Genomic DNA, 11,885 nt, shown 5'->3' with positions numbered 1-11,885 from the left:
GGTCACATTGTAGTTTTGTGAGACCAAAGTGACTCCATTTTGCTAAAATGCACTAGTCTCTATTGTCCTCTCAAATTAATGGTTAAAAATGTGCTTGCTCTGGGACTGAAGATACAATCTGTAACAAACCAAAGTTCCTAAGTTAATTACTCAGCCAGCTGTTTGCCCAGGAAATGAATGTTCCGGGCCCCCTATCCATAGAACAATCTGTAGATGTGCTGACTGTCAGTACGTAATGGTCGTGACTAATAGTCAGTGTGTCTGCTGACCATCAGTACATGATAGTCGACCACCAACCTTTGCCCCTCATTTTCCTCATAAAACCTACATGTAACCACCCGTCAACCCCCGATGAACCTAGCCAATCAGAAATGTACACTTCATGCTTGCTAAATGCTAACCAATCACGTAACTGCTAGGTGAAAAATCTCCAAACCTTGCTGTAATCTCTATAAAAACCCCTGGTGTTTTAGAGTCGGGGCTCTCAAGCCTGATCCGCTGTGCCGGTGACCGTTGTGAGTCCCTGCTTGAGCTTGAATAAACGACCCTCCTGCGTTTGCATCAGAATTGGCTCTTTGGTGGACTCCTCTTTGGGGACTTCGCAATCTGGGCACAACAGTTTCACTCTGGGCCCTAGGCAAAACTAATCCACTGATGAAATTGGGAACAGGCACTGATTCTCTAAGAAATTTAGGAAGGAAAAAGAAGGAAAATGTGACTGGAGTGTATCATGGTATGTTGCAGAAATTGTTGAGGGGGAGAAAAAAATATTTTTAAAAACTGGATTCCAACTAGTGTAGGTCTTGGGTATCTCTTAGATCATACTCAATGCAAGTGTCTGAGAAAGTGCTGCAGCCACAGCCCCTTCAGCTCCAAACAGTCCTCAGAATCTCTGGTTTAATATTCTTGTTCATCTCTGGCCTAAAATACAACTTCAATATTGGATTCTGAAGTCCACTGGACCTTCTCATTATCCTCTCTGTAAAAAGAATCATACCACAGTGATATATGTGCACCCATGTACATAGAAGCACAGTTTGTAATACCTAAAACTTGGAAACAGCCCAAATGCCTATCAACTGGAGACTAGATAAAGAAAATGTGGGTTTTTTATAAAATAGAGTACTACTCAGCCATAAAAAAAGAAATTAGAGACATTTATAGCTAAGTGGATGCACATTGAGGCAATACTCTTAAGTGAAATAAATAGGACACATATGTATAAATACTGAATAGTTTCTCTGGTGTGAGAAACTGAAAGTGTAAATAAGGACTAAATGTATAATAGGTAATGTGAAATAGGAAGAAAAGGGGCAAAGGGGAAGGAAGTGGGAGGGCTAGGGGAAAGGATAGAAGGGAATGGGATTAATATGAGAAAATGGATAAATAAGAACAAAATCTTTGTAAATAGGGAGGAATGGAGTGGTTGAAGGGAGGGCTGGGCAAGGGTGAAAAATAAGAACCAAAAGAGATTATGTAAAGGTGCAAATTTCCAATGATGAATGTCATTATATTGTATACCTAAAATGTACCAATGATTAGAATGAATAATCAATAATGTAAAATAGGAATAAAAGGTCCAAAGGGGTAGGGGTAGTGGGAGGGGCAGGGGAAAGGAAAGAAGGGAAAGGAAAAATGATGAGAAATGGAAAAAAAGGAAATAAAGTCTTTGTAAATAGGGAAGGGTGGAGGGCATGAAGAGAGGGCTAGGAATGGGGAAAAAATAAGAACCAAGATGCATTATGTAAAGGTACAATTCCCAATGAGAAATGTCATTGTGTTGTATACCTACAATGTACCAATAAAAGAATTTAATAAAAAAAAAATCTATTACTAGTTCTTGCTGGTGAAAACACCTATTGGCTATAATCATAAAAACTCTGATGACCTTATTATTTAGCCCATGTATTCTATGGCCTTGTCTCCTCTAGAATTAAAGCTATAAGGCTACCCAAGATGACAATGCCTGCACCTATTGAGGGCCTTTATATAGACCCTCTGTATAGGAACTCTGACTGCTGAGCATAACTATGACCCTCTTTAGCTGGAATTAGTCAGAACAGTCTTCACCCCTTACTCCCTCATGGCAATTAATGGTTCTTCTTCAGAGGGGGGGATATTGTAGATATGTAAGTAGATTATATATCTCATAGGCAATTAGACAGGGCCTACCTCCTGGTGCCAGCCCTCAAGGCCCCAGTCCTCAAGGTGCCAACCCTCCATGCATCAACATAGCAAGGAGCCTACATAGAGAACGATTGAGGCACATTCACTGGTTAGCATTGAAAAAGAAGAGGCACTACTTTCCCTAAAGATCAATAGCAGTGATTGATATTCTAACTAGAAAATTCCTATAAGTTACTTGTTTTCCCATTTAATCAAAATTTATCCCCATTTAATCAATACTACCTGGACCAGTGTGGACCAGAGCCATGCAGCTGAAGGCAGATCCCAGGCAGGGCCTAGCCCAGACACCAGGGGCTCAGGCACACAAGCCCAAGCCAAAGGGTGGTGCAGAAAAGAGCTCCACAGGTGCACAATCATCAGCCAGAGGCCCAGCCCACACTATCAGTAAGTACTCGAGACCCTACCCAGAAGCCTGCTCAGACACTAGGGTCTCTGGTGCACAGCTCCCAGCCAGAGGCCCTGCCAGAGAAGAGCTACATAGGGGAGCAGGCCCTAGCCAGAGCCACACCTAGATACCAACCCAACTGTGGATAGCCCCCAGCCAGAAGACCACCCAAAGAAGAGGTCACCTAAGGGACCCAGAAGGCAGCCACTCTGAACCCAGGAATTGGTACACTGGTGAGCAGCAGAGAAAAGGTTGCTCAGTGGCTTGCTGAGAATTGAAGACAACTCGGGGAGCAAAAAGTTGCCTCAACAAAAGTACAGCAGGCTGCACCTGTTGAAATGAGAAGACACATAAACAATCCTCAAAACCAGACTTCTAGATCACCTAAAGCCACCCCAAAGGGAAACAAGATGGAACAATCTGATACTGAGCAACCTGGACTCCCTGAACTGGTAACGAAAGAGGATCTGGACAAAAATGAAATCAGGAATAATTTTTAAGAAAACGACAGAGATTATGCCCATAGTCCAAGATATGATTAATAAATCTAGAGCAGACACAGATTAAAAAAATAGAGGAGCTGAGGAAAAGGATGGAATCCAAACATAGGAAACAAATGGAATCCTTAAAACAGATACAAACAGATTTCCAGGAGATTAAAAACTCCATTGAAAGTTTATGCAGCTGAATGAGCCAAAGTGAGGACAGAATTTCAGATATAGAAGATAAGATTGCAATTAGTGAGCAGGAAAAGAAAAATTGCTTTAAAATAGCAAGGGGCCACAAGAAATCAATCCAGCAGCTACTAGAAAATGCAAAGGAGAATAACATAAGACTGATCAGAGTCAATGAAGAAACAGGAGAGAGTGTAGATGAAATAAAAAACTGTTCACAGAAATGATGGCAGAAAACTTCCCAAGCAGGGGAAAAGAACTTGAAATACAGATAAGTGAGGATCTAGGACTCCAAAAAGCCTTGATCAAAAAAAAAAAATCTACACATAGGCATATAATAGTTAAGATTTCAGAAACCTAACAGAAGAACAAAATTCTACAAGCAATTAGAGAAAAGAAACAAATCACATACAAAGGAAAGCCCATCAGAATCACAGGAGACTTCTCAACCAAAACCCTCAAGGCAAGAAGACCTTGTCATGACGTATTTCAGCCCTAATGGAAAACAGCCTCCAACCCAGATTGACACAGGCTGCAAAAGTATCATTTAAACTCAATGGAGAAGTAAGATACTTTTATGACAAAGAGCACGTTAGGAACTTCATGAATACCGAACCAGAGCTCCAGATAATTCTAAACAGTATCCTAGGAAAAAACAATGAGGATCACAACCCCAGGAAGCCAGACAGAATGAATCCATAAAGCACAGCAAGAAATTAAACCAAAAAGGGAAGAATCCAACAAAAAGAAAAAGTCATGACAAGTCAATACATATAAGTTAAAACCATCAATGTTAATGATCTCAATTCACCAATTAAAAGAAATACAGTGGCAGAATGAGTCAAGAACCAAGATTCAGCAATATGCTGTATGCAAAAAACACATTTAATTCAAGAGGAACTCATAGGCTGAAAGTTAAAGGGTTGAAAACAGTACACCATGCAACAGGAACCCCCCCACACACACACAAATGCATGAGTAGCTATCCACTTTGCAGATCAATTCAATTTCAACCCAACACTGATTAAGTGAGGCAAAGAAGGAAACTACATCCTTGTAAAGGGAAAAATCCAAGAGGAATAGATGACAATCATAAATATATGTGCACAAAACACTAGTATAACCACCTATATAAAGCAAATAATAATGGACAAGGAAAATGAAATAAGCACTAATACAAATGTAATGGAGGACCTCAATACCCACTGTCACAAATAGATAGATCAACTAGACAAAAAATAACAAAATAGTAGAACAAATCAAACTCATGAACAAATGAACTTAACAGAGGATTATAGAGTGTTCCACCAACACAAAATCAGAATATACATTCTTTGCAGCTGCACATAGTTTGTTCTCCAAAATAGACCACATACTCACTTCTAGAACATGTTTGAGTAAGTGTAAGGGAATTGAAGTTATCCCCTGTATATTATCAGACCATAGTGCAGATGAAATTGGAAACAATAGCAAAAGAAACTGACCAAATTTCATAAACACATGGAAATTGAACAGCACACTTTTGAACAACCAATGAGGCACAAAGGAAATTGTAGAAACTGTCTACAATTAAATGACAATGACAATACTGCATATTGAATTTATGGAATACAATGAAAGCAATCTTACGAGGGAAATTCATAGCAGTGAATACTCATATTAGGAAAAAGGAGCAAGTGCAATTAAACAACCTGATGCTGAACCTCAAGCTTCTAGGAAAAGAAGAGCAGGACAGACCCAAGCTCATAAAAGAGAGAAAATTATAAAGATAAGAGCAGAAATCAATTCAATGGAAACTAAATGAACAACACAAAAAAATCAACGAAGCAAAGAGTTGGTTCTTTGAAAGAATAAACAAAATTGAAAAATCCTTAGCCAAATTTATCAAAAAAAAAAAAAAAAAAAAAGGAAAGAAAATGCCCAAATTCATGGAATTACGAATGAAAAGGGTGAAATTACAACAGACCGAGCAGAAATCCAGAGGATTATCAATGCCTACTTCAGGAACCTATACACCAGTGAGATGGAAAACACAGAAGAAATGGACAGATTTCTAGATACATATGAATTACCAGAGTTGAACCAAGAAGACCTAAAAATTCTAAACAACCCAATATCAATCAATGAAATTGAAAATGTAATTAAAAACTTATGAACTAAGTAAAGCCCAGGTCCTGATGGCTTCACTGCTGAATTCTACAAGAAATTTAGAGAGGAACTATTGCCACTACTGCTTAAACTCTTCAAAGAAATAGAAATAAAAGCAATACACTCGAATTCATTCCTGGAAGCAAACATCACCTTGATTCCCAAAACAGGGAAAAATACAACCAAAAAAGAGAACTATAGGCCAATCTCACTAATGAATATAGTTGCAAAAATCCTTAATAAGACACTTGCAAATAGAATGCAGAAGATCGTCAAGAAGATTATACATCCTGACCAAGTGGGATTTATCCCAAGTATGCAGGGAGGTTTCAACCTACGCAAATCAATAAATGTAAAACACTATATCAATAGAGTCAAGGACAAAAACATATAATAATTTGAATAGATATAGAAAAACCATTAGATAAAATCCAACACACATTCATTGTAAAAACCCTACAAAAAATTGGAATAGATTGTCTCTAACTCAGTCTGATAAAAGCGATCTATGAAAAACCAACAGGCAATGTCATACTAAATGGTCAAAAACTGAAATCTTTCACAATAAAATCAGGAACAAGACAAGGGTGTCCACTATCAGCACTCCTGTTCAATATAATTTTTGAAACATTAGTCACAGCAATTAGAAAAATGAAAGAAATAAAAGTAATAAGGATAGGAAATGAAGAAGTCAAATTCTCATTATTTGCAGATGACACAATAATCTATATAGAAGATTCCAAGAACTCCACCAAAAGTCTTCTAGACATAATAACCAAATTCAGTAAAGTAGCTGGATGCAAAAATCAATAGCTTTCCTTCACCTGAGCAATAGACTCACTGAGAGAGAAATAGAGCAAATAATTCCTTTCACAATAGCATCCAAAAAATTGAAATACCTAGGAATCAACTTAACAAAAAAAAAATCAAAAACCTCTATTCTGAAAATTATAGCATTCTTCAAAAAGACATCAAAGACGATATCAGAAAATGGAAAGACATCCCTTGCTCCTGGGTAGGAAGAATCAACCTAATAAAAATGGCCATACTTCTAAAAATGCTGTATTCATTCAATGCAATCCCAATTGAAATTCCATCAGCAGAATTCACAGACCTTGAGAAAACAATCCAAAAATTTATTTGGAACAAGAGACCTAGAATAGGAAAACCAATACTAGGCAATAAAAACCATATAGTGGGTATCAGAATCCCCAACTTGAAACTATACTACAAAGGTACTGTGATAAAAACAGCATGGTACTGGCAAAGAAACAGACCTGAGGACCAGTGAAACATATTAGAAGATGCAGAAACATCTCCAGACACACTGAGCCACTTCATCTGTGACAAAGGAGCCAAATACTCTCACTGGAGGAAAGATAGTCTCTTTAATAAATGGTGCTGGAGAAATTGGGTTTCAACTTGTCAAAGATTAAAACTAGACCTATATCTCTCAGCATGCACTAAACTAAAACTGAAATGGATTAAAGATCCAAATATCAAAACAAAAACACTAAACTTGCTGGAAGAGAGGATATTTAGAACTCTAGAAGACATTGACATAGGAAAAGATTTTTATGAACAAAACTCATTTGCACATGAACTAGCACAAACAATTAATAAGTGTGACCTCTTCTTATTAAAAAGCTTCTCCATAGCAAGAGAAACCAACAGTGTGAAGAGACAACCTACAGTGTGGCAAAAAATTGGCACTAGCATTTCCTCAAACAAAGGTAGGTCTACTATCTGGAATATATAAATAACTTTTAAAAAATCAGACCTCCCTAATTTAAAGATCCAAATAAAAAATGGGCATCTGAAATGCACAGACAATTCTCAAAGAAGTAGAAATAGCCAATAAACACATGAAAAAGTGTTTAATATCACTGGTCATTTGAGAGATGCAAATGAAAACAACACTGAGAATCCACCTCACTCCAGAAAGAATGGCTGCTAACATGAAATCAACCAATAACAAATGCTGGTGGGGCTGTGGGGAAAGAGGAACCCTGCTCCATTGCTGATGGGAGTGTAGACTGGTGCAAACACTGTGGAAATCAGTATGGAGATACCTCAAAGAACTAGGATTGGAAGTCCCATTTGACCTAGCTATTCCCCTGCTGGGTATCTTCCTCAAAAAATTAAAAGAATCATACCACAGTGATATATGTGCACCCACGTTTATAGTGCCACACTTTGTATTAGCTAAAAATTGGAAACAACCCAATTGTCCATCAACTGGAGAGTGGTTAAAGAAAATGTGGTTTTTCTATAAAATGGAGTACTACTCAAATATAAAGAATGAGGAATTAGACATTTTTAGCTAAATGGATGCACATTGAGGCAATACTCTTTAAGTGAAATAAACAGGACACATATCTGGAAATATCAAATGCTTTCTGTGGTGTAAGAAACTGAAAGTGTAAATACAGACTGAGAGGTAAAATAGATAATGTGAAATAGTCAGAAAAGGGGCAAAGGGAAAGAGTGAGGGGTCAGGGAAAGAAAAGAAAGGAATGGAGTTTATTATAAGAGAAAATGAAAAGAATGGAAACAAATTCTTTTTAACTAGGGAGGAAAGGAGGGGTTGAAGGGAGGGCTGGGGAACGGGGAAAGGAAATAAGAACCAAGATAGAGAATGTAAAGGTGCAAATTTCCAGTTATGAATGTCATTATATTGTATACCTAAAATGTACCAAAAATTAATAATATAAAAAATATTGCCTGGGTGACTGCACTTGTAATCTTATTAGTTGGTCATGGTTTTGCCCCACCTCCTGTTAACCTTGTAAATTTCCATTGAGTCTTACAGTTCTGTCTCACTTTGTACCTGCCTCTTCACATGGCTTTCCTGCATAAAACTTCTTTGAAAAGTGGGGTGAGTGGGCAACCAACTTTTCAGTCCCCTTTTTGTCTCTTTTAGACTGAAGCTCTCTTTCTCTCAATAAATTTTCCTACTCTTAAAAAAAATACATTGTTCAAATACTGATTATTTAAAGGGATGTAAAATATTAAAAATAAGCATAACAAAAGACTGCTAAATTACACATAAATTTTTACAAAAACTATTAAAATACCAATAATTATAATTAGTAAACACTTTAATGATGTTAATTATATTTAAATCTTTATGGATGACCACAGAGGGACATTTCATCTATCCTTGGAGCTTGTGAAATCCCTCATGGGAAGTTCATATCTACTATAATGAATTAGTGTGTTAACATAGATACCATTATGTCTTCCTTCCCTAATTTATCACCATGGAAAGCTCCTAGGTGACACCTGCTTCCAAAAGAATTATAAAACTTTACCATATGCCATGTGCTCTGTGACAGTGGATCTACTGTCAAGTCTGTGGCTTTTTTTCCACACCTTTTTGGCAAATGTATAACTAGAAGTGTGATATACACCTCAGAATGGATCCTGGAACATTCAGCTTGTGAGTTCTGTGGGAAGAGTCACAGAGAAGAAGACTCTGTGACTGCATCTGGTCAGCCCTTTTAGCTCTGAAGCCAGTTCCTCCTCAGGACAATGGAAGTAAGCACACAGAAAGTCAGCATTGAGCTCTCTTCTCTGGGTGAGAGTGACTTCATCCAGTCTCTATTTTTTTTTCTCACTTTACAAGTGGCTGAAAAACAAGGATAGCTATTTTATTGAATAAAAATTAACTCAGTTGTATGGAGCTCTGACTATACTGCCTCCATTTCTCTCCTCCCAACATTGGTGTGTTGACCTCAATCTTAGACTGGTACCAAGATAACTACAGCAGCTTCAGGTGACAGATCAAGAACACAGCAGCACCAAAGAAAGGAGAAATTTATCTCTTTCTTTAAAACATATTGACTTGTAGTATGCATTTAGAAGAACATAGATATAATAGAAATAAAGCTTATTAAATTTTTCAAACTTACCACTTATACAACCAGTGGTCATATTATGATTCTTTTTCTTGCCATCACAAAGGATCATTGAAAGCACATCCTCCTATCTTTATCCCCAGTCTATCTAGAATGGAATAGAGCAGAGTATGTAAACTCAATGGGATATGTGGTTAATTATCAATCTCAAATTTCCACAAATCTCCTCTGTGTCTATAATTGATGTCATGGAGTTTTATAGTAAAATAATTGGAATTTCTAGAAACTATGATGATCTTCCTTCTAGGAAGCAGAATAAGAGCATGGCCTTTTTCTTACAGAAATGGTTTCTTTCTTGTTGGTCATAACAAAGCAATGAGCATTCCAGTAGAATAATAGAAACATGAGTAGCATGTAGAAAGTGAAGGGCCAGATGAATGAAAGTGTTATTTGTGAGACACATCTGCCTTACCAAAGATCATCATCAGGCATGTTGGTCCCTCAGCCACTCTACATCTCTCTTCTACTAAGGACAGGAAAAATTGAGAGCCACATTCACTCATGGAGACAAAAGAGTGATATAAATATTGAGGGTGATGGAGCGATTCAGTGGCTATGGAATATAGGATAATTTACTTAAATTTTGTCAGTCCTCCTCCCATGAATGAGTTTGGAGATTAGCTGAGGGTTTTATTAATGAAATTTTCTTCTGTTCTGTTAGATTTCCAAGAATCAGAAACCTGTCTGGAAATGAGTCCTTAGTGACTGAGTTTCTTCTTGCTGGACTAACAGATCATCCAGAGCTCCAGCTACTCTTCTTTTACCTGTTTCTGATGATCTACCTTGTCACCCTGGTGGGCAACTTAGATTTGGTCACTCTGACTCCTCATTTCTCACCTCCACAGCCCCATGTACTATTTCCTCTTCAACCTCTCCTCCACTGATCTCTGTTACTCTTCTGTTTTCACTTCTGAAATGCTGATGAACTTTGTCTCCAAGAAGAATGTCATCTCCTATGCAGGCTGCATGACTCAGCTGTTTTTCTTTATCTTCTTTTTCATCTCTGAGTGCTACATGTTGACCACAATGGCCTATGATTGTTATGTGGTCATCTGTAATCCACTACTGTATAAGGTCAGCATGTCACAGCAGGTCTGTTCTGAGCTATCTCTTGCTGTCTATACCATGGGCTTTGCTGGAGCCAGTGCCCACACTGGCTGCATGCTTAGATTAGCCTTCTGCCATGCCAATGTCATCAACCATTACTTGTGTGACATCCTTCCCCTCCTCCAACTCTCTTGCACCAGCACGTATGTCAATAAAGTAGTTGTGCTCATTGCAGTATGTTAATATCACAGCCCCCAGTGTTACCATTCTAATTTCCTACATTTTCATCATCATAAATATTTTGTACATCAAATCTACATAAGGAAGATCCAAAGCTTTGTGTTCCTGTAGCCCTCACATCATTGCCATTTCTCTTTTTTTGAGTTAGGAGGATTCATGTACCTTAAATATTCTTCTACTGAATCTAGGGAGGAGGGAAAAATATTCCTGTTTGCTGAACAAATGTAGTGCCCATTTCTCAATCCTCTGGTCTACAGTTTGAGGACCAAGGATGTGAAAGTTGCTCTGCAGACTGTCATGATTAAATTTCAAAGCAGAAACATTTTCTAATTAGAAACAGTAATAAAGTATATAAATGGAAGGCTATTAAATTTTTATTGTAGTATTTTCCTGGAGAATTTATTTTTATTTTTAAATTTATTTATTTACTTTAGTTTTTTGGAACTGGGATCGAACTCCAGACCTTGTGCTTTCTAGGCAATGGAACCACTAAGCTAAATCCCTGGCTAGAGAATTTATTTACACTTTTATGACCTCTACAGATAATATTGTATATAGTTTAGTACATTTTTGTTATCTCATCACTTATAATTATCTTGCCTGAATTTTTGTATGTATATCTCTGAAACGTCTCACAATGTGTCTAAGTAAAGGAACGTTTAAGGCACACGTACACTGTTGTTTTTCATTATGGTTTCATACTTTTCTGTGTCATGGGTGATAGACCGACAGTTACTGGAGGATTCCCAGTCACCTGATGAGGGGAAAGCCGGGAACATAAGAATAATATATGAAGAACAAGGAATAGAGAGTAATGAATGATAGTTTATTACTTCTGTAGGGGCAGGAATTGATCATTAGCTCTCTCCTGGCTAAAGATCACCTGATTTTAGCTCTGTCATGGCTAAGACCATGGACACTGAATTAGTCAATATTTATATGATTATACATCATAACAAGGAGGCATGAAGGCAGATGTAAGCAATAGCAGAACTAATGAGCCAGGCTGTGAAAGGGGAGTAACTATGTATATTTGTGAAGGGCAGGTTACAGTTCACAAGACAGCTGTGCTATATGGTAAATCATAGCTAATGAGCCACCTGCATTATCTTAGCTAATGCTTGATCTTATAGAATGATTGCATAGAGTCATAATTCCTCATCTGCAGCGTTTCCTTGCTATTAGAGACGTCACAACCTCATCAATCATTGAGACTTCAATTGTGGCCATTGGCATAGGGAAGTCTATCTCTGATCACCAGCGGAAAAGTCATTTTGCAATTCA

General features: G+C 37.6%; 1 pseudogene; it reads left to right on the top strand.

The window, feature by feature from the left end:
* Positions 1 to 2,432: 2,432 nt before the first annotated feature.
* On the top strand, positions 2,433 to 10,749 carry LOC101720189 (olfactory receptor 8B3-like; annotated as a pseudogene).
* The last annotated feature ends 1,136 nt before the right edge of the window (positions 10,750 to 11,885 follow it).

Source organism: Heterocephalus glaber, unplaced genomic scaffold (assembly GCF_053883595.1).
Source record: "Heterocephalus glaber isolate CG9 unplaced genomic scaffold, H.glaber_assembly_v1.0 deba00001431, whole genome shotgun sequence".
Taxonomy (NCBI): Eukaryota; Metazoa; Chordata; class Mammalia; order Rodentia; family Bathyergidae; genus Heterocephalus; species Heterocephalus glaber.
This window is presented reverse-complemented; position numbering and strand designations above follow the sequence as displayed.